This window comes from Pipistrellus kuhlii, unplaced genomic scaffold, assembly GCF_014108245.1.
Source record: "Pipistrellus kuhlii isolate mPipKuh1 unplaced genomic scaffold, mPipKuh1.p scaffold_m20_p_4, whole genome shotgun sequence".
Classification (NCBI taxonomy): Eukaryota; Metazoa; Chordata; class Mammalia; order Chiroptera; family Vespertilionidae; genus Pipistrellus; species Pipistrellus kuhlii.
In genome coordinates this window covers 63483302-63508331 of record NW_023425540.1, presented here as the reverse complement: position 1 = coordinate 63508331, position 25030 = coordinate 63483302, and the positions used below count along the sequence as shown (strand labels likewise).

Here is a 25030-nt window from a genome sequence, read left to right as displayed (position 1 = left end):
ACTACCAGTTTGATATAATAATATACTTCTTTTTAAAATTATAGACTCAAAAAGATATCTTTATCAGATTTAAGCTGCAAAAAAACATTAATGCATTCTTTCCCGGAAAGGGGGAAATATATGCTGAGTGTGAGCAGTAGCTACTTTCCAACTACACGGCTACAGTGTATCATATTACTATTCATTAACAGTAATTAAATTATTTGAGAAACTAACTGACTGCAGCTATTTGTCCTAAAATCTCCAGAGACCTAAGTTGTTAATTATTTCCACCATGCCTAACAGCAATTTTAAAAGCTCTAACTGCATTCAAAAAGCATATGTAATGAACTTGCCAAGAAGAAACTTTTATGATACATATTAAATGCAATGAAAATGTGAGAGTTGGAAACTTAAAAAAAAAAAAAAAGTTAACACAGGGAACATTGCAAGGTAAGGGTCCCCACACTATTGCTGATTTCCACATTATGCATTTGTCAAATTGAAGCAATAATATAAGTGTTGCTTTAAATATGCAGAAACTGAGAGCTTGATGTGAACACATAAATCCATGAAGGGCACAAAGGCAATAAAGAGTATTATTGAGTATTATTGTGAGATGTGTTATAACTAGAAACATTAAGAGGGCACTTATTACAAAAACTGATGGATGAGTACAAAGTTCTAGGTTTTTCTTAAGGGCTACTGGCAAATCCATAGCATTTCCAAGTTTATAATAAGACTAGAAATTACACAGATAGGCAGTAGGCTCAATGGAAGAGCACAGAATTCGGAGGCACAGAGTGCTGATAATTAATTCTCATCTGGTCCTACGTTTACTTATTGTGTGACAGTACGAAAGTTACCTAGCTTCTCAGAGCCTTAGTTTCTTACCCATACAAAACAGGAATCATACCTTTCCCCATATGATAATATTAAAGATTAAATGAAATAATACACATTTGAGCTACTACATAGAATTCGTAGAGCTTGACACATAGAATTCAAAAATGGTAACTGCCATTAGGGAGATTTTTTATGTTGTTTTTTCCAAACTGCAGAAACACATTGTTGAGCCAAATCAGGAAGATGACTGAACTTTCTAGATCCATAGTACATTCTTCAATACTAAAATATTTAAGATACAAGTAATCAAATAGACAAGTAACTTTTTATCATTTAAACCAGTAAGGAAAAAATGTAATTTCTTACACTTTTTGTAGTCCAAAAGGAGGGGATTTTTGTACAAATTTACTTAGCAAATTTTGGTAGGTAAAATTCCACACAAATCATAATCTATTAATCCTCTAAAATATTACTCCATAATTTTATAAATTTTTATGAGCAAAATATACATAGAGTATTACAATAATTCTTAGGAATTCACTGGCAATTCAAACATGCAAAGATAGGTTGGGGGACTCTATAATTATGTCTATTTAAATATAAGAACACAATCTGGATAGTATAAAAATGTTCTTGAGTCCTTTCGTCTCTTCACCCTCAGAGTCCTTCCATTCAGGCTCAGAAATATCTGACTCTGCTGCTCTCCAACTGCACTGCCACTTTTTCAGTGAGGAGCCATGGTTTTTTCACACATCTCTTCAGTAGACTCTAAGGTGATCTTCCCTCCCCACTTCTCTCTCGCTCAATTTAAATGTGGGAGCTGGTGTGAACTCTCTAAAATGCATGTCACTTTTCTCTTTAAAGCCTTAAGGGACAGCCATTTACTCTCAGGTACCACTCCAAAGATAATTAATAGCTGTATATATATATAAAAGGCTAATATGTTAAGTATCCGTCTGGATAATGATGTCACATAGCAATGCCCAGCTTCCTCTCCCTAGCAATTAGCCTCCTTGGAGTTTCTTCAGCTCAGGAACAAGACTTGCTGAGATGGAAACATTTTACACTGGAACCAAATGTCTGTAAAGTGTTTTCCCAAGCCTCATCTCATTTGATCCTCACAGAAGTCCTAAAGTAGGTAGATAGGAGACTGGGTAGAATCCCATTTTCTTTTCATTAGTCAGAAAATGGAGATTTAGAAAGCTTTGAAATGACCCAACTGAAAAGAAGAAGTGGTGGACCTTGAAAATGACCTCGGGTTTTCTCACTGCACAGTCTATAGTCAAGCACTGCTGCAGTTAAATATTTTACCCTTTGTTCTCCTTGCATGATCTATAATAATAATCTGCTTCATATTGATATTTACTGCTGTGTTGCTGACAATTACCTGAAAGAGAAGTTGGAGTGCTTCACTGGGCTTAAAAAAGTTTAGCTACATCAGAAAGCAGGTTTAATTAAGCAAGCTTATTCCATATTTATAAAAGGCTAAGTTAACTTGTGCATGTGTGATACATATAAAGCTCTCGCTGGCACCAATCATATGCGTGTGTTTCCATTTGTCATTGTCTTTTTAAAATTTTTTTTAATTAAATTATTATCTATGTACATATACCATTGCCCCCCCCCTCCTATACATGCCCTCCCTCCCCAGAGTTTTGTGTTCATTGGTTATACTTATATGCATGTATACAAGTCCTTCGGTTGATCTCTTATCTACCCCAGATCTCCCTACCCTCCCCACTGTAATTTGTCATTGTCAATCGTGAATTTGGTTGACACTTCTATTATAAAGAAAGGGCAAATAGCAATATTAAAATATTTCTTCTAATTAATTTCCTTTCAATGTGCACAAATCTGTGCACCAGGCCACCAGTGTTATATAAAGCCTTCCTGGTGACCTGCTCTATACTTATATCTTCAACATATCCATTGCCACTGCTCTATCCCACTCTCAGTTCCAAATACAAATTACACTCCCCTTAGCATAAAATACTTTAATTCATGGAGCATACTCATTTTTCTTTATCAGAATATCTTTTTATTCATCTCTAGCTAGTTAACTCCTACTTATTCTCTAAATCTAGGCTTAGAAGTCACTTCTTTAAAAAAAAAAAAAAAAAAAAAAGCTCTCCATCCCTAGCTAGTTAAGCTCAGTAGATAGAGCTTCCCTGTTGACTGAAGGATCCTATCAAGAGCACATGCCTGGGTTGAGGGCTCAATCCCCAGTAGGGGGAGTGCAAGAGGCAGCTGATCAATGATTCTCTCTCATCATTGATCTTTCTATCTCTCTTTCTCCCTTCCTCTATGAAATTATCTCTCCAGGTCTCCTAAATTTGGATTAGGTCCTATATTATAAGCAATTATAGCTATCTGTATTTCATTTATTCAATCATTTAATAATTTAAGAAATGTTTTTGGAGTGTGTACTAGTTGTAGGCTCTGTTCTAGGCACTACGATTTGGTAATCTAGATAAAGCCCAACCTCTCCAAGAATTTTTGCATAAAAGAGTAGGCATAAAATAAAAATAAACATTTAACAAATAGCGTATAGTGATAAGTGCCTTGGAGATCAAAGAAATTAGATAAGAGGAAAAGGATTTGTCAATGTGAGATGTGATGTTTTCTGAAAGGATGCCCAGGAAAGCTTCAGAGAGAAGATGCATTTGAACAGAGACTTGAAAAAAATGAGGGAGTGAGCAAGGTGCATTTTGAGGAAAGGGAGTTGCAGGCAATGGAAAAAGCGCAATAATGGCCCTCTGGTAAGCAAGTGCTTGGCTGCTTGTCCTTGGAATCTAGTGAGGCTGGAGTAGAGTAAAGAAGGGAGAATAAATGGGATGAGAGAGACAGTGGAGTGAAAGCAGATCAACCCAGGCCTTGTATGCATGATACGGCCTTTAGATACTTCACTTCATGAGATGAGAAGTACAGAAGAGGGACACCTAACCTGGCTTATATGGAAAGAGTAAAGCACAGAGAACAGGTGTAGAAGGAAGGAGACCTGATAAGCTGTGTATATATGATGAGAGCTGATGATGGTTTAGACTTAACTCCTAAAGAGCAAAGCATAGTCAGATTTCAGGATATATTTTAAAGGTAGGACAAACAGAATTTACTAATAGGTTGGATCTGAGAGATGAAAACCAAAGGTGTTTCCAAGTTTTTTTGATCTGAGTAACTAGACAGACAGAATTCCCATTACTGAAATGACAAATGCTGCCAAAGAAAGAGGAAGCATGGGAAAGGCAAGGAAGGTAAATCGGGGTACCTACTAGTCATTCAAGTGATGGCATCAAGCATTTGTACCAACAAATCTGCCATCTGGTGGGAAATTCAGGATATAGATATTTGTTAGTGGGTCACTGGCAATCCTAGATGAGACCACCTACAGAATGAGTGGAGATAGAAAAGAGATGAGGCACAGGAATTGAGCACTCATTTGGGACAATGTGGAAAAACTAGTAAAGGAGGCTGAAAAGACATTGATGAAATAACTATAAAGAGAGAGTAATATTCTGAAAGCTAAATGAAGATAGGATTTAGATAGGAGAGAGTGGTCGCTTTGTCAAATGAAGCTGGCAGGTCAGGTATGATAAGACTAAGAAATAAGCATTTAATCTAGCAGCATGGAGGTCATTGGCAATACTTTATAAAAGGTAATTTGATGAAGATGTGGGGTTCAAAAAAGAAAATAAATAGAAGAAGTAGAGTCATTGAGTATTGGCCAACTTTTCCAAGGAATTTGCTATAAAGACGTATAGTGATAAGAAGCACAGCTGGAAGAAAATGTGGGTCCAAGAAAGGTGTGTGTGTGTTTTAAATAAGAAAGTTAAAATATGTCTGTAACAATAGAATCATTTACATCATTATTTACCAAAGGGCTTACTAATATTAAACATTTATGGTATGCCAAAAATATAAGAATATTCTGAGATCAACTTTCAAGTACGAAAGGTTTTACTATTTGGAAAACCACAATAGTAAAACAAACAATAAAGATAGACTACAGACTGATTAGTTTAAAAAATTTGTATCTTCTTTATTAACACAAGGATCAAATAGGCCATTTTCAAATATTAAGGCAGCCTATTCATAGATTCCACCTTTATTACAATTCTCTTTAAAATTGTATGAAGAGTAAAATCTGTGTACTTGTTTTCATCTTCCATAGTGAATATTTTATTGTCTACATCAAAGACAGAGAGATAAATAAATCTCTGGATAAGGAGAACAGAGATATGAATAGTTATTTATCTTTGGGTTTATAATGCTTTACTCTTGCAAGAGATTTCTTAGTGATTAGCTTAAAATTTTGATAAGATCAGAAGAAATGTGTTTCTGAGAATCCACATGCTATGTTTTCTAAGAATAATGGAGAGAAGCAATAGGACATCTGGGACTAGTAATAACAAAGCTCATATAACAATAGAATGGAAGCCAAAGCCCCAACAATAATAATCACCAGATATCAAATATGTGCTATCTGTTCTTTGCCAGTTGGTGCTTTCCAAGCATTGTCTCTCTGCTTTTCATAAAAACTTCTGACTGCATATCATTACCCTCATATCAATGAAGAGGAAACTGAAATTTGGGGAAAATATATAGCTTCACCAATGCCTCCAAATTAGTAAGATATAGAGCTGGAGATTCAAACTCAGGACTGCTCGATTCCAGAAACTACCACTTTCCAACAAGCCATGCTGCTTCTCTACTACCGATTTTCTACCATTATGTAGGTTAAACCTATGTGTAACTTTAAAAGAGCAATTTTCATATTTTTTCTACCCATGTTCCCCTAAAAATCATTCTACCATTATTGCAGATAAATTATATATATATATATATATATATATATATATATATATATATATATATATACACACACACACACACACACACACACACACACACACACACATACACTGGCCCTTGATATATATATATTGGCCCTTGATATATATATATATACTGGCCCTTGATATATATATATAATCTACTGGCCCTTGATATATATATATACTGGCCCTTGATAGTTGGTTGGAGTGTTGTCCAGTATACTGAAAGGTTGAGAGTTCGATTCCTTGTCAGTACATGTAAGGAAGGCAACTGATTGATGTTCTTTCTCACATAGATCTTTCTCTTTCTCTCTCTCTCTTCTGCTCTTTCTCTAAAATCGATAAGCATTAATAGGGGTAAATATTAAAAGCATAAACAAATAATATACCAGCTCCCTAATAATAAGTTTCTGTCCTTCTAAGTCTCCATTGCCTTGAGGAGTATAAAATAAAGGCAACTCTGTCTCACACTTGACCCAAACAAAACTGCGATGCCTATAAAGGGTATAAAAATTAGAATTCTTATTACTATGTCATGTGTCCTTTGTTTAGCTATTCTGAATTTTTATTTCTTACATAATTGCATTCTGAGAAATTATGTGTTAAAAACTAACAAGCATCTCACAGCTGTGACAATAACAAGCATTTTTTGATCAGCGGCAATGAGAGAAGTTGCAGAGTGGGTAAAGGATGGTCTGAGTGGAGTCTTTTACAGGCATATAAAATTTAAATGACACAGCTCTTTATAATCCTGCCAAAATGTAAATTTGAATATATGAAAGACTAAAAGCTTCTTCTGTATAAAACTGACAAAATATATCAAGCTTTAATTGTCAGTGGAATGATAATGGAAAGGAGATGTGGCTTAATTGGAGTTCTCTTCCTGAAAAGACAGAGTTTAGTAGTATCATTTTAATTATTTCTAGCCATTAATCCTGCAATTATCTATTACTTTCTTCATATATTACACCAGCAAGCACTCTCTGCTGTAATGCTATGATACTGAAAACCAAATGCCCAGTGAAAACAAGAAGACCCAGATTAGATTCATTGCCTCAGCCACTGCTCCGGAAAACCATAAACTGACCTTTAAATCATGAATGGTGAGGATGGAGAATATGGCTAATCTGATAATTAATAATAAACATTCTTGGTTCTGATATCCATTGAATCATTACCCCTTTCTGTTGCATTAATTATTTAAGTAAAATGGCACTTAAGATTTCCCTTTGAGTCTTTGATTATTCCTACACCACTTTTACACAGCTGGATAAACATAACACTAAAAACATACTACAATAATGGCCACTGCAGCAATTGAAACTCACAGTCTTCCCCAAAATGTGAAGTACTCTAATGGAAGACATGGGCTTAAACCTTCTCTGAACCACTTCATGCGTAAGTCTTGGTAGTTACATTTTCTTTCTTTTTGTTTTCAAGGGCTCATAGATCTAGTAGATTCCTTTTAAAAATTTTACTATATAGGCTGTAACATTCCGATGCTCACTAATCTGAGTAAGTAATTAATCCACACTGAAGTCTATGCATTTATCTAATTCTGGATTCCCATTTTCTCCACTCATTTTTTGAGCTTTAATTGAAATTTAATTTACAAACACTTAAATGTATTAATATATGTCTGTCCATTTTTTTCTATTAGCCTGTTTTTAATTGATTTTAGACAGAGAGGAAAGGAGAGGGAGAGCGAGAAACATCAATGTGAGAAACATTGACCAGTTGCACCCTGACGGGGATCCAGCCCACAGTCCTTCAGCGAATAGGACAATGCTCCAACCAACTAAGCCACGCTGGCCAGGGCTGTATCTGTCCATTGTTAAAAGCCAATTTATCCAATCAGGATTTCACTTCCAGTCATAGTTTTGAATTATTCAATAAACTTAAAATCAATAAAGGAATCATTACAATCTAGCCCAGAACTATGCCAAAGAGTATATTTTAGTGGGAATCAAATGTAGCCTCAAATTCTAATTATCTTAGTTTTTCAAATTCCCTCTCATTCTTCCAGTTATTTTTTAATAGAGATTTCCAGATTATATCAAGTCTCTGATATTAAAATAAAAATCAGTGTTTATTGAGTTGCACAGAGCTGACTAACTCTCCCAAGAGCTTCCAAGGCAAAAATGCATGTCTTCCCTTTGTAACAGATTACCAAATATAAACTGTTGATGGGCATTTGAAACCCATTTAGGATTGGAGGGCACATAATATTGAATGAAAGATTCCTTGACCAGAACCTATCTAAATAGGAGTAACCTCAAATATTAATGTTTTCTAAGAACTCTCCTATTATGAAAAAACATTACAAAATTGCTTTAATAGCCAATTTTCAAGATAGCTACTGGTATAATGCAAATTAAACCTAATTTTCTACCAATATGTGTGGTTTTCTAGAATAACAGATGTCTACAAATGAATTTTATGTATGGAAAAGTCTTCAGTGTGGGCAAAAGTAAGTTATACTCAAAGAATTAAGGCACAAATGTGAAATCATTTTACAGAAACTTTCAGCCATCAGGACTGAAGACAAGGAGTATTTCTCTGGCTAACCAATCACAACCAGGGAGGAGAGCAGTAAATACAAGTGTGTGTTCTGAAGTCTGAATACCTGAGTTCAAAGTGTGAACCACCTCTGGCCAGCTGTTGAAGCTTAGTAAGATAATAAATTTTCCCCTGCTGCAATTTCATCTGTGAAAGAGGATAATAATTATCTCTATTTCAAAGATTAAATGGGATAATAAATATGCAGCTAGCTCCTAAAATAGTTCCTAGCACATAATAAAATTTCAAAATAAATGCTAGATATTTATAACAATTATTGTGTAATTTTCTTTTATGTAAAACAATTCATTCTGTTGTATTCTGACTACTCGGGTACATTGCTGGTCTATACATAATTATCAGAATTCATACTTCTGGAAATATTAACCCATAATACATTATGCCTTTTCACATTTCAAAGGGGTGAATTCAGAAATAAAAAGAAATAATTTTCCCATCCTCTATCTCCACCTCTATTTCTCAGTTGTAAACAAAATAATAATAATTTGGGGTGCAGCCTTCCAAATATTTTTCTGTGCTCTTCATTATCTTTAAATACCTTTTCTAGGTCATGGTTTGCTCTACAAATAAGATGCAAATAAGGGGAATGATAAATTACATGTGTTAGACATAGATTATATTATCATGGCTTGTATTTTTCTTTTTTAAAGATGTCTTATAATTTATTTTTTTAATTTATTGATTTTTAGAAAGAGAGAAGAAGGGAGAGAAAGAGAGATAAATTGATTTGTTGTTCCACTTACGTATACCTTCATTCGTTAACTCTTGTATGTGCCCTGACCAGGGATGAAAGATGCAACCCTGGCACATCAGGACAATGCTCTAACCAACAGAGCTACTGAGCCATGGCCATGCTTTAACTTCTCCTTCAGTCATTTTTAAATCCCTTAACAGTAACATACATAAAATAGTCTAACTGATTATGAGAAGAGGTTGGCCAGGATGGGTATATGGGGAAAGGCCAGGAAAAAGTAAGAGCGTGTTGCTTTTATTTATTTATATATACATACATATATATAATCCTTAAGTGACCATTAGGACAGAACAACCAGAATGACCAGTTGCTATGATGTGCACTGACCACCAGGGGGCAGACACTCAATGCAGGAGCTGCCCCCCAGGGATCAAGTGCGTTCTCACAGCACAAGCACAGCTTAGCCAGAAGCGGGGTTCACAACTGGCAAGTGCAGCAGTGGTGGTGGGAGCCTCTCCCAGCTCTGCAGCAGTGCTACGGAGGGGCAAACCAAGCAGTAAGGAGTGAGCAGGCAGGCAGGCAGTAGTTAGGAGCAAACAAGGAGGCAAGTGAATGATTAGGAGTGAGTGGTCCTGGATTGCAAGAGGGATGTCTGGCTGCTGGATGTCCGACTATAGGAATCAGGCCTAAACCAGCAATCAGACACCCCCCCCGAGGGATCCTGGATCGTGAGAGGGTGCAGGTTGGGCTGAGGGACCCTCCCCTTGTATACTCAGCCTCTGGTATATGTATAAAATAAAGTAAAAGCCAAACTATAAAAACCAAATATTTTGTAAATAAATGATAGGCTTGTGAAAGGAACATAAGCTCATTATCACTCCAACGCACTTCATCAGATATTTAATAAACACACAAGTTCTGTGTTAGTACCATGGCAATGAACAGGATAAAAACAGAGCATCAGAGAGTACCCATTCCCACTAAATGAAATTACCAGCATAAACTCCAAGATTAAAACTTAAATACTGCAGCACACAGCTGCATAAAACAGACTATTGTGTGGCTGGAAAATTCATTGTAAAAAAGCAAGCTGGAAATTGGGAACTTGAACTGACAGTCACTTGTCTGACCTTAAATTTCTTTAACAAAAAAGGCAGGACTCTGAGAACACCCTTTTAATATCCCAAGCTACAAGTGCTTACAACAGAGAGCAGCTTCAGAGTTTGTTCTTATTTTAGCAAAGGCGGTGGGGGATCACATTTGAACTTCAAAGTAGTTCTCATTTAAAATAAATACCCTCCCCCAAAAATACATCAACTATATACATGTTTGCTCTAGTGCATAGAATATCTATGAACTGCTTTATTTATTCTAAAGCAATTAAATAAATCACTTTGAGTATCTACTTTTCATTCTCTCCTTTAAGGTTTTGCTCAAATATGTGTCTTTATAAACCCCAGGACCCAATGATTCTAATTTAACTTAGGAAATCTTATAAGGTACACCATCTTTTCTTAAAGTTAAAATTTACCTTTAAAAATTGGATTCAAAATAGTTCCATGAATTATGACAGTTAAAACAATGATTCAAAGGCATTTCTCAATGTCAACAAGTCTTTTCTAGGGCTTTTTTTATTTTTAAATTTTTATAAGATGGTTGCACTAAGCAGTTTTAGTTCAACCATCTTAGCCAAATGGGGAATTTTACCAAATCCCTTCTAGGAGTTCTCTTTATGCTGCTTATAAGACTGACATGCCCGAACTTTGAAAGTCAGTGAAATGAACACAATGAGGATTAAATGTTTTAGTTCCGAAAAATCAAGTAATCCCCACAAGGCCCTAAGCAGTCACGTTTTGTTTTGTTTTTTTAAAGTAAATTGATTATGCTTCAACATGCATTGTTTTTTAGCCTGTTGTTATTATATAATAAATTTAAGTATTGTTACATTTAACTAAATAAATGATTTCTGAGTAATTGACAAGATCAAGGCCAAAAAATTTCATAACATTTTGCTATTCAAAAGCAGCCAAAATAAAAATGTCTATTAGTTATTCAGGATAATCTAAGTAAAACGAGGAGCATTAATTTCCAAAGCAGTACATTTGCTGAGACATCAGGTGCTCTCCTGCTGCAAGAATCCCATTTCCTAGGGCTTCCCTCCTGGCCTCTTGGCCTGGAATTGCCCCCAGATGCCAGCAGCTATTCCTCTGATTCACTGATCCACTGTGTACTGTTTGCCTTTGTGGTGTTGTTTCCATGACACAAAATGCAGTTGCTTCCTTCTCCACTGTTTCTTACTGTGCTTGTTCTTTAAGGCTCAGCTCCAAGTGCCATATCCTCCACAAGATCTCTGAAATTTCCTTCTGTGCCTCCTGCCCTGAGTGTGAAAGCTCATTCATTCCCCTCTCTGTGAATCCACAGTCCTCTCCTCACGATGGTCTGCAGACACATCAAGGATTCTTTGCACCTTCAATAAAACCTTTTTTGATATTTTTCAAATGGTGGGAATAAAGACTGGTCATAATGTAGTCACCAGTTTACCCACTGCGAGTTCCACAAAAATTGAGTCCAGGTGAGGTGCAGATCAGACAGGTAAGTGGCATAGGAAGCATAGAAAACTAACATTTCTTGAGCGTGAACTTCACGTTAGAATATGAAGGAGCTAACTCTTTTATGGCTATTAACAACCTCTAAATTAACCCTAAATGTTAGATACCACTATACACATTTTCCTGGGTAAATAATTGAAACTCAGACAGTTACTTGCTTAGCTTATCCCAGCGGTGAATCAGAGTTGCTTATGAAATGAGTTACAATGCAAATCACCTTAGTGAAGGCTGAAATGCAGTATGGCAGAGCAATTAAAAGCATATGTGACTTTGAAAGCAAACAACCTAGGTCTGAGTCCTAATTTTGATGCTATTGTAAAAGCCAACAAACCTTAGATAAATCCCACTCAGCCTCAAATGCTCTGACTGCATAATGAGTACAGTAGTGGTAATGGCTTCTCAGAGATTTAGTTCAGGGTATCAAATTTTGGTGAGATTTTGGCACAACATAAGTAATATAATGTCAAGTCTTTGTGAAGTTATACTGTTTCCTTTTTGTAAAACTCCAAAGGCTTGCTGCCCTAAAAAGTGATTTATTATTTAAATATGAGGGATTTTAAAGGAATATAGTCTATACAGTTATACAAGACAGGCTTTCTTTCTTACTAATTCTTGCCCTATCACCTCCTTCCCACTTCTTAAACTGAATATAAAAAACTTCTTTTGGGATTAAAAAGAAGTTTGGTGAGAGCATGTTGAAAAATAAGTCATGTGCATCCCTATAAAATAGAGCAGGGAATGAATTATGTGAACAGATTTTACGGTGTTTTTCTTAAGCTTAAATATAAGGTAGAGTTTAGTCATAATAATTGGGATGATCCCTCACTAATCCAGAGGTTCACATTTTCAGAACTGCATTTACTATAGACCAGAAAGCAGCCCAGGAAAGCAGTAGCTAGGCTCCAATATAGTTACCTCACAAAGGTCTCCAACTCCTAGGAGAGGAAATAAGAGGACACATCAGAGGTGCCTCCCTGACCCAGGATTAATGTACCATTAAGAAAAGGACAAATTTAATCGAAGGGATTGACATGTGCTCTGACTGCCAATGCTGAACCATAACCATTCATTGTGAAGCCTGGTTGTTCCTGGGAGCTCCTGAATGATGCCCTTTCACCAGCTCATCACTCTGACCCTCCTTAATGTCAAGAAAATCGTGTTCTGCTCCCCAGTTCTTATTTCACACAGATATTTTGGATAACAATGAAACTACCTGGGTTAAATCTTTGATTTGTTTTGAAAGGCCATAAAACCACATTACTGGTATTACAAGATAAACTGAGACATATTAATATTTTAAGAATTTATCTTAGCAAAAATCAATTCCCATTGAGCAATACCAAACTAGTAGAGTGAAGGAAAAACTTGTAGAGAAAAGATGGAAGTGAAAGAAGGAAATTATTGATTGCCTATATCTTTTTTTTTTTTTAATATTTTATTGACTTTTTACAGAGAGGAAGGGAGAGGGATAGATAGTTAGAAACATCAATGAGAGAGAATCATCGACCAGCTGCCTCCTGCACACCCCCTACTGGGGATGTGCCCACAACCAATGTACATGCCCTTGACCGGAATCGAACCCGGGACCTTTTAGTCCGCAGATCAAAGCTCTATCCACTGAGCCAAACTGGTATCGGCTGATTGCCTATATCTTAAAACCTAGTTGGCTATTTGTGATTGGTTGTCCTTGGGTTTTAATTTTGTGACCTTAAGGTATTTACAGATTTTTGTTTGCTTAAGTAGGAGCCATGATATTGGTACAAACTCAGTCTAATAATATCCTTGTTTAATTATTTCAGCATGATTAAAAATGTTTGTGTTTTCTAGTTATATTAGATGAGATCCAAATTAATTTTAACAAAAATTAAAATTACAGGCATCACGATAAGTTAAAAACAGTACTTGCAAGAAACGGAGGAGGAGAGGGGGTAATGCCATGCTTAAGTGTGGAGAGCAGCTACAGTGTTCAGACAGGATCAAGCCTCCAACCGAGTTATGGAAAAGCCACATGCAAGTCCCAGCTTGGATGGCAAAGTCTACCCAGCACAATTATAGCCAAAAGGCTGTGGTTGTAAGCTTAACTTTATGGTCTGATCCTGTAATCCTAGGTAGCTAAGAGATGTGAGCTGCCGGGGGTGCAGCAAGTGCTGCCAAAACAAGGCTTGACAGAGTTCAAAGAATAGCAACAACTGGAAAGAAGCAGATTTGAAACTCGCAAGAACATTGTAAACATCTTGTTTTGCTCTATTATCTGACTATAAAATAAAGTTTTGGCTTACAGGCTGTGTCAGTTTCCTCATCCAGGCACAGTAATCCACCTGGTCCCAACTCTTTCTGTGCTCTTTAATCCTTCACCAACCCTTCTCAGGTTCACCACTGGCCATGCTAAACATAGTTCACTTAAGGAAGTACATAATAAAAAAGGATTGAACTTAAAATGCCTTAGCTATTTGTAATATCAAAAGAGATACTTTTATGGGGAAGATAGCCAGTTGAATTTATTAACTTTTATATAATATCTCCTTAATCATGGTCAGAGTCTCTCTTTCACTCTCCACTGATGAGTGCTCATTTTTCCAAGCCCCATTTGAAACATAAACCATGACTGGACTAGTACATCTCCCCGACAATGACCTGCAAAATCCAAGTTTAAGTTATTCAACAGCTGTCACATTAATTATGTCTATCAGTTAAATTATTCCCACAAGTCCTATAGACATTCTTTGAAATAGAGTATTCATTTTGGCATTTATGCATATTTCATTATGTTATAGAACATTTTATTAAGAAAATCAACTGTAAAATTGGCTTTTATGATAAATAACCTAATATTCACAGTCCTTCCTTTATGCTTGCTTAGTCATGCTCATTTTCATAAAGTTATATGTTGGAGAAGAGGAAAACTACTGCTTACCCAGATTGCCAATCTTCTATTTCTTTTGCCATAATTACTGCTGTTCTTTCCCAAGTGAAAGCTCACTCGAAGCTATAATGAGGTTGCTCAATGTAACTATTGAAAAATACTATTGTTTTCTTATTTACATCATAGAATTAAAAGGAGGTGGGGCTGAGTTACAGTAATATGACTGCCATCGTTGTATGAAAAGGAGATTAGGACACAGATGTGCACTGAGGAAGACCATGTGCAGACACAGGGAGAAGACCATCATTTACAAGCCAAGAAGGGAGGGCTCAGAAAAAGTTAGCCCTGCCAACATCTTGATCTCAGACTTCCAGCCTCCAGACTGTAAGAAAATAATTTTCTGTTGTTTAAGCCTCGTATTTTGTTCAGGCAGCTCTATCTGACTATTACAATGAGCAATAAGATTTCCTGCAGTGATTAGGAGATCTTATCTTCCCTGCCACCATGAGCATGGTGAGAGAATTCACAAAAGCAGAGATGCCATAACAAGGATGTATCAGCTGGATATTCTACTCACTGATCAAATGTAGTAAAAACATATTTTACGCTAAATGCATGCAAATTAAATGTGTGAATGCAACTTGGGGCTTGTATGCTATTTTTCTGTTGTTTATATTTTCATCTCGGTTATATTGTTACAAGCTCCTTGAGAGCAAGGTGTCACTATCAGTATTTTTGGTGTCTTCATAGTGGCTGTGCAGAAAGTGTCTTGCAAATGTTAGTTAAGTTGAATTAAAATAACATATACTCCTTGGACTTTAAAAGTGTTCTGTGTCTATACTAATAAAAGCCTATGTGGTCGTGACACCCTTACACCATAACAACCCATCACCAGGAGGCTGCATGCACAGCGGACGTGTGCAGGTGGGTGGGGACTTGATGCTGTGTCCCTGGCAGAAACTTGACCAGGAGGTGCATCGGGGGAGAGGATGGTGGCTGCCACTGTCCAGGGCTAGCCCAAGGCTCAGGCAAGCCACAGATGTCAGCTGTCACTGCCCAGGACTGGCCTGAGGCTCAGACAAGCTGCTGATGGTGGGCCGACCTGAGGCTTAGGCAAGCCATTGCCCAAGGCCAGCCTGAGGCTGAGGCAAGCCACTGTGAGGGCCTGAGGCTCCAGCAACAAGGGGTGATGGGGGCATCACCTTCCCCCGATCGCCCTGTCATCTCCTGCAGAGAGAAGCCAGAGGCAGCAGCAGTGAGCGGGTGTTAGGTGTGATGCCTTTCCCTGATTGGCCGGTCGCCTCCCGCAGAGGGAGGCCAGACTTCTGCTTAGGCCTGCTCCCCGCATGTAATTTTGTGCACCAGGCCTCTAGTATTAATATATGATCCCCGAAATAATAGCTGAAGTAATATGTGCTAAAGTGCTTATATTGATAAAGCTTATTATCTAAGTTCCTCGAGGCAGAAGCTGTAAACATACAATTTGATAATGTAAATTACAATAAAAGAAATTTAAACAATGATTTGGGTCTCTTAACCTTTAAGGCTAGATGTATATTTCTTCATTTCTTTTCATGGTAAACAGAAAAAGGACAGACTGATAAGTTGGTATCTTCATTGTTGGCTTGCTTCTTCATGGATAACATGCCAGAGTAACAAGAGGTTAGATGCTATTGGAGACAGTAGAACTGTTCATTAGCAAAGAGCTTGGAGACCAGGTAGCTTCCTGAAGGATCATATAAAAAACCTTTAATCTCAAAATTTATGGCTAAAAAGTCCTTAATCATATTAACATCATTGCTTTTTTGCCTGTATTTCACTGTAATCATGATGGATTTTCTTAAGATGTACACCTTTCAAATTCAGGTACAAATAGCCTAAGATATGATTAATGCTTGACACAAAATTGGATTTTCCCTTCACATGCAGGAAAACAATCATAAGGCGGACCAGCCACCACATTAATATTCACAAGAGAGTGCTTTTTCAAGAAATCAGCATAAAGTAAAATATTGAAAATCTAGTGCCCTGTCAAGTTTATGTGGGGGCATTAGGAAGCGGCTGTCTCAGTCTAAGTGTCATGCTTGGAAACTGCGCTGCTGCTATTTGGCATTAGAGCTGTGTAGGAGAGGCATGAGCTCTGGGTGAGATACAGGCCCCGAATCTGGCTCTGAAACACTCATTTAACGTCTAGGCCCTATATTTACAGTAAAGTGCTCCAATGTCTGCTTCTTAGTAATTCTATCAAACCACTGAACTAATCAAAACCAAGAAGACAAGAACTAATCACAACCAAGTTTAAGAGGAGCTTTTCCCTCTTAAATTTGATTCAAAATTAAATATAAAAAGAATAAAGTTACAATATTTTGGAATTTTCAAGTGATCATGGGACTTTAGCATTAAAAGACATGTCAGCAGGCATTTAGATCCTTCCCATCCAAAGGTCAAACAAATCCTCTGAGATCAGTGGTTCTCAAACGTTAAGGTGGCCCAAATCCCATGAAGGATTTGTTAAAACACAGGTTAAACCACAGCATTTCTGACTCAGTAAATATGGAGTGGGACTGAAGATTTTTATATTTCCAACAAGTTCCCGAGTGAGTGCTGGTTTGAGGATCACGTTGGAGAACTGTGATTTTAGTCTTTGGTCACCTCCACTAATTAGTTACCTTTTCCTATTATTTGTGTACTCCAACACAATGCCCAGCACAGAGCAGACACTTAGTAACTTTTTATTGAATTGAGTTAGTGATTCCTTACTTTCTAGTGAAGAACTAGTTTTAAAAAAATAAAAACAACTTGTATAAAATTCCCTTTTTACTTAGTCAGAAGATTTGCCCTTAGAAACATGTATGACCTTTAATTCTTACAATTCACAGGCTTTATAGATATTATTTGGGGAGGCGGGGGTGGGGGGGGTGTAAATGGTCTATTTTCCAAGTGAAACAAAAAGCTGTTGTTTTAACTCAGATAAGAGACAATGCAGGTCAGGATTAAGGCAAAAAGATAGGAAGAGTGAAATAAAGTAAATTTAAGAGAGTTTTCAAATAGCACTTAGTGACCAATTAAGAACAGGATAGGGTAAAATTCTGAAATAACTCCAATATTTTAACTTGAGTGATCATTTGGATGTTGATGCTTTTTACCAAGATAGACACATCTCCTTTCTAGGTCATGTAACCCGCTAAGCTATAAATGTGAATAAAAGTAAAATGTCCTTTTCAATGAAAGATTCCATTTTTCTGTGTCCCTGCCTTAGTTGGAGGAAAATAAAAATGGATCCCTATGTATGCAGAACTTGCAAACGCTTTAGCAAGAGCTAAGAAGTCCTCAGAGGAATTTTATTTTGTTTTGTTTTTCACCCCCATAGAGTCTAGTTTTTTTTTGTGCTGAAATAACTACATTAATACCTTACAAGTTACTGAATTGTTTTTCAGAGACAGCAGATAAAAACTGAAGTCATGCAGCTGCAGCATGTGCAGAGGAGAGAACTTTTGCTTCAGGCTATACCAGCGCCAGTCCCACCCCCCCACACAGAAAAAAACAAAGGACTAGACATAACACAGCTTAAACACTGGAACCCTTTCAGAACCAAGGGTCTGTCATTCAGGAAGATCTGCTATTCACATCTCTTTACCGTAAATGGCCAACATCTGAGTTCCTCCAATAAAACTTGTCCACAAGCACTTGTTCATTCCTATTCCCTCCAAATCTTTAAACCCTTAGCTTGGTCCAGCAAGGAAGATGGATTTGAGGCGACGTTTGGTCTCCCATCTTCTCAGTACCTTCTCAATCAGTAACCTTTCCATACTACGAACTCTGATGTTTTGACTTTTGGCCTTTTAAAACATCAGGTACCCAAACTTTGAGTCAGTAACACTAACAGAAATACACGGGACTAAATCAAATATGAAACTTAGGAAAAGACACATCAGAGTTGGCCATGGATTGAATAAGGAAAAGAAAAGGAGGCAGTGAACAAATAATGGCACTAAGATTGGATATGAAGCCTCTCCCCCTAAAAATACTGTTCAGCCTGATACCTCCAGTTCATTTGTAGAGATCCGTTCCCTGCTTAAGAATTTCCTCCTCCCTGAGGTTTTCCTTGGAAGTTCCAGTTTTCATGAGAGTGATGTGATAATTCTATCATATGACTTTCCTCTTTCACTGGCAAGTTGGAATGAACATACACACAAAAAAGTTTGTGGACATTAAAATTAATTTAAACATTATATTTTGTATAATGCCACAGATAAAGCCAGTGCTAACTATCATGTCCAGCCCTGAGGTCAGGAAATAGCAATTATAACTTGTAAGTCTATGTTTCAACAGGGTTGATCCCACCCATAATCATTACCCCTGAGCTGTCCTGAGTGGGCAGCATAATCTCCCTGGTGAGGTGGCAATCCTTAAAAGAAAAAGGCAGCTGGGAGCCTTCAGCAGCCATTCTCATAGCAACTGGGCAAGTGTGCTGGGCCAGAAAAAGGAATCTGGGCCCAGTACCAATAGTATCCACTAAACCACTTAACACTTACCACACTGTAGTATATATTTAAATTTAAAATAGTTTGTGGGGAGGGGCTGCAAGAGATTGTGGGAAGCTGATCAGGGCCCCAATTGGGCAACCACCACAGTGTGTATCATAGCAACCAGTTGTTCCCATTGATCCAATCATTCTGTCATTCCAGTCACTTAGCTTTTATGTATATATAGATATGCATTCCCTTCATATTAAGAAATTTTGTTTGCAACTTTTAAAAAGAGGATAACTTCCAAAATGAGCAAGCTTCATAAATCAGCATCCTACCTTCTCCTTACATAAATCACAAAAGCAACAGGTAAATTTTGAATGCAAACACTATTTCTGATGAAGACAAAATAATCCTATAATATTTCTAAACTACATACAACGGTTGTCAAAAGCAGTTGAGGTTAAGGGAGTAGATGGGGAAGAACCTTGGAATAAAAATTCAGAGTGAAATTTCTCTAATGGAGAACATACCTAAAAGTGCTATCAAAATGCATTTGTAAAAGTGTGAGGTTCAGAATGATGTTCAAAAAGTGTACCCCTTGACAGGGCAAGAACTTGCTTAAAGTGTGCTAAGCAACTGAAATTATCTTTGACTGTTCTGGGTCAGTAAAGTAGAACAGGCAAGCTACCAAATATATATATAGTGAGAGAAAGCTACACTTATATGAAACAGTCTGCTTTTGACCACAGCGAGGAAGAGAACTTTTGAATTGTGAACAGCAGTAAAACTGGAACACTCTATGGACCTCCATCTGGCCTGCTCAAGAAATTTCTTGAAAAGAGTTGGTGTAGAAAAAGCCCAATTGATTTAGTTAAAAAAAAAAAAAAAAAAAAAAAAAGTAAGAAAGAATTATTAAAGTATCAAAAACAAAGAGTTCTATTTCTGGCCAAGATGCAGTACCTTGGATCATATTTATTTTCTCACCTTACTCAACCAGAAAACTGGATAAAATACATTCAAAATATGGTTTTTAAGACATTGGACATCAAGCAACAAAGGGCAGTGGTGGCTGAGAGACAGGGAACAAATTAGGTAAGCCCGTGGTTCATAGCCCAGCTTACTGTGCTGAGAGGTTCTATGCCACACATCACAGAGAGAATAAACCCAGAGAGAGACCAGCATAGGTTACTGGAGAGGAAGAGGAAATAGTTACACAGTGAAATAACTCCAGATATCTGCAGAGAATCCCCCTGTGTCATCAGCTAAGTTCTTATCAGTGTAAATCTATAAGAAAACTACCAAGGCCCTAGCCGGTTTGCCTCAGTGGATAGAGTGTAGGCCTACAGACTGAAAGGTCCTGGGTTCGATTCCAGGCAACGGCACATGCCTAGGTTGTGAGCTCGATCCCCAGTGTGGGGCATGCAGGAGGCAGCCAATCAACAATTCTCTCTCATCACTGATGGTTCTCTCTCTCCTCCTCTCCCTTCCTCTCTGAAATCAATTAAAATATTTAAAAAAAAAAGAAAGAAAAAGAAAAAGAAACCTACGAAGGCTGAGGAAAGAGTCATCTGGAAGTTTAGAGGTAACCTTGCTGAAGGTTCACAGAATCTAGAGACAGTACCTATTCTTATCAAACCGATGGAAAGTCTAAATGTTCAGGAGGTACTGCGTAGCACATACAAAAGGGTCTTGCCTCAATAATGGCAAATGACTAGCCCTAGAACACTGCTCTGCCATCTAACAAAACTTCCCACCTAGCAAAGCTTAAAATTAAGACTAGAAAGAATGAAATCCACAATTTCAGAAATTTCCAGGCATGAAAAGGAGGGAAATGTAATCTGTAATAACCAACCCAGAATTGATGCATATATTTGAATTGGCAGACAAAGACATTAAAATACTTATTATAGCTACATTCTATATGTCCAAAAAGTAAAAATGTAAGATATTAAAAAAGCCCAAATCAGCCCTGGCTGGCAAGGTTCAGTAGTTAAGAGTTTTGGCCTGTGCACCAGAGGATCTCAGGTTCAATTCCTGATCAAAACTATGATATATACCTAGGTTGTATGTTCAATCCCCAGCCCTGGTTGGAGTATGTGCAAGAAGCAACCAATCAATGAGTCTCTCTCACATCAATGATGTCTCTCTCTCTCTTCTCTCTCTCCTTCCCTTCCTTCTTCCTCCCTCCTTTTCTCCCTTCTACTATCTGTCAAAATCAATGGGTTAGGATTAACAACAACAACAAAAAGCCCAGATCAAACTGAAAGAAATAAAGCTTGCCATGTCTGAAATTAAACATAGAAATGGAATGTCAGCCTGCCAACCAGAAATCTATATGCTATCTATAGTTTTGTCTTTTCCAAAATGTCATACACTACATAGCCTTTGAGTCTCACTTTATTTACTTATCATAAACATATTTAAGATTCATCAATATTGTCACATGCATCAGTAGTTCATTCCTTTTATTGCACAGTTATATTCAATTATAGATATACCTAAATTTTGAACATATATTCATCAGCTGAGGAACATTTGGGTCATTTCCAATTTGTGCAATTATGAAAGTAGGTGCTATATACATTTATACAGAGATTTTTGTGCAGACCCCTATGTAGACCTTCATTTCTTTTGAGTGCTAGGGATGGAATTGATGTGTCTGATTAACTTTATAAGAAATTGTCAAATTGTCTTCCAAAGTGGTTGACTATTTTAAGTTCATAACACTAATGCATGATAGTTCTAGTTGTTCTGCATACTAATCAAAATCTTTTGTTTTAGTTATTCAATAGGTGTGTAGCGGTTTCTCATTGTGGCTCTAATTTGCATTTCCCTAAGGCAAAATGATTTTGCATATTTTGAAATGATGTTGATGTTAAAATCTTTTAACTCATTTACCATCTAAATCTCTTCTTTGGTCAAGTGTTTATTCAAACCTTTTACACATTTTTTTTATTTTTAATTATTTTATTTTATTTTATTTATTTTAAGAGAGGGGAAGGGAAGGAGAGAAGCATCAATGTAAGAAAGAAACATCCATCTGTTGCCTTCCTTACATAGCCCAACCTGGAATCAAACCCACAACCTAGGTATGTGCTCTGACCAGGAATTGAACCAGCAATCTTTTAGTATAGGGACAATGCTTCAACCAACTGCACCACCTAGCTATGGCAAACCTTCTACCCATTTTAATTCATTTTTTCTTTTTTATTTTGAGTTGTAAGGTCTCTTTATAATTACTAAGTCTTTTATAAGATATATTTTGCAAATATTTTCTCCATGTCTATTTCTTTCATTTTTCTAACATATCACACAGAAAAAGTGAGTTTTTTATTTTATTAAAAAATTTATCATATTTTCTTTTGTAGTTTATAGTTTTTGAGTCCTGCTCTAAAAACTTTTTCTCATCCAATGCCACATAAACTTTATTCTAGTTTTTTTATGGAATTTTTATAACTTTAGCCCTTAAAAACAAATTTATTATCCATTTTGAGATAATTTTTGTATTTGAAATGAATCACTAGTCATTTTCATTGCTTTGCATATGGATATCCAAAGATAGCATTATATGTTAAAAGACTATCATGACTTCATATATTTGCCTTGGCATCTTTATAAAAAGAAATAGAGCACCCATAACTGTGCAGATTTATGTCTATATTCTCTATTCTGTTCATTTGTCTATGTGTTTATCCTTAAGACAATACCTCATTAACTTCATTATTGTCACTTTATAATAATAATGAAACTCAAGTTATATGAGTCCTCCAGCTTTGCTGTTGTTCAAAAATATGTTGGCTATTGTAAGTTATTTATTTTCCATATGAATACTATAGTCAGCTGATCGATCTCTACCCAAATAAAGCATGCTGGGATTCTAATTAAGATTTAATTGAATCACAAGACAGTTTGGGGGGGAATATTGGCATTTTAACAGCATCATCTTCCAATCAATAAACATGGTTTATCTTTCCATTTATATGTCTATTTTGATTTATATAATTAAAATCAATAATTTAGTTTTTAGACTACAAATATTTTACATATTTTGTTAAAATTATTCCTATTTTTCATGTTTTTAATGCTAGTAAAAACTGTAACATATTTAAGTTTAATTTCCAAATGTTCATTCCAAGTATATAGAACTAGAATTTATAATACATGGCTTTTACTATATCTTTAAAATGTCACAAATAAGTTTGAGGAATCATCAGCATCTTACTGTTTCTGTAACTGGACAACTTAGATCTTCCTCATCAGACTGCTAAATTGCTCTTTTTTCAGACACAAATACCATCCAAAAACATTCTGATATTCTTGTTTTTTACTGTTTAACTTGCTGAATCAAAGCAACTGAATGTGATACTAGTTCAATATCATTTTCTACAAGAAGTAACTCATCTTTCTAGGCCTGAGATACTGAACAAGCAACACCTGACCTTATCTGAACCCTACGGATGTATTTTTCCCACAAGAAATCTCTGATTTCAAGAGTATCATTCTCCTGAATGCAACATTGATGGGAAAGTGAGCATATACAGACCTTATCTTGTAATGAAAGCCTTGTAGTGTAACACCCTTGATCATGTTCTGTACATGACTGCAGATAGTGCCAATGACAGCTAGGGCCTTTCCATTTCCCCACCATTTGTCAATCCCGAGCCTCTTCCTGTTCTTCCCAGGGAGACTGAGTTCTACATTGATGTGACTGAAATCCCTCCACAGGCTGCTCTGGGCCCCTTCACAGTACTGTGTGTCCTGTCCAGAGAGAGTGATGCTACATTTCCTGGAATGTCGGCAGTCTGGTTGCTGGGAATGGTCTTCATCCCACAGGCATTGTGGTAAAAAGACAGAATTGATTTTTTTATGTTAACTTTGTCTGATGTGACCTTGATAATTCATTTATTAGTCTCAATAGCTTTTATTGTAAATACATTCTTTGGTATTTTCTAAGGAGTTAATCATGTCATCTCCAAATAAAGGTGCTTTTATTTTTTCTTTCCAATATGTAAGCCTTTTATTATTATTTTTCCTGCTTTAGTGCACTAAGATGTGTATTATAAAGTGAATAGGAATGATTACACTTTTACCATTAAATATTATATTGAAAGTGGGGATTTTTATAGAGTCTCTTTGTTGGTTTGAAGAAGGTCCTAGTGCATTAGGAGGTATTTGTTTTTTTGTTTTGTTTTTTTGTAAGTGTAATTGGATGCTGAATTTCTTCAAATACTTTTTTACATCCATTTAGATAATTATATATCTATTGATCTAATACATTGTATTTTTTATATTATTTTTATTTTATTTTATTTTTTTGTTAATCCTCACGCAAGGGTATTTTCCCACTGTTTTTTGTTGTTGTTGTTGTTTTGTTTTGTTTTGTGTTTGTTTGTTTTTTTTAAGAGAGTGGAAAGGAGGGGTAGAGACACAGTGAGAGACACATTGATGTGAGAGAGACACATCAATTGATTGCCTCCTGCACAGACTTCATATTGTATGATGCCATGTACACAAAATTTCTTGGAAGGCAAATTTGTATATAGAGAAAGCATATCAGTGATTGCCTAGGGATTGACTACGAATAAGCACAGGAAACTTTGGAGTGGTGAAAATATTCTAAAACTGGATTGTGATATTGATTATACAACTAATTAAAATACCAAAATTATTGTACTACATACTTATAATGCATGAATTTTGTGGTATGCAAACTATACCTCAAGAAAGCCATTTTAGAAGAGGAAAAAGAGAGAAGAGGAAAAGGAGGAGGGAGAGAGAAAAGACCAAGAGGAAGACACATTGAAAATCTGTGTGGAGAGAGACTTAAATTTATTTTGTGCTGTCCCAGTGAGAAGAACTAGAAGTACTGAACAAAAGTGGAAAAGGGTACATTTTATTTGAAATGAGAAAAAATGTGCATCACCCTCTTCAAAAGAAGCAGCTGGCATTATAAGATTTTACTTCATCTCTGGAAAGCTAGTACTCTGCAAAAGAATATTATAAAATCATATTAGGAAGAAAATTGAAGTGAAATATCAGTGTGACACCTCCCAAAGTTTTGATTGTATGCATCTGAACCTTAACAAACTTACATACACACAATTTCTGATTTTGGTATCCTCAGATGGTATTATAAAAGTGAAAAGTGATTTTAG

The 25030-nt window shown here is 36.3% G+C and overlaps 1 pseudogene; it reads right to left on the bottom strand.

Moving 5' to 3' along the window:
• Nucleotides 1–23155: 23155 nt before the first annotated feature.
• On the bottom strand, nt 23156–23701 carry LOC118703662 (annotated as a pseudogene).
• Nucleotides 23702–25030: the final 1329 nt, after the last annotated feature.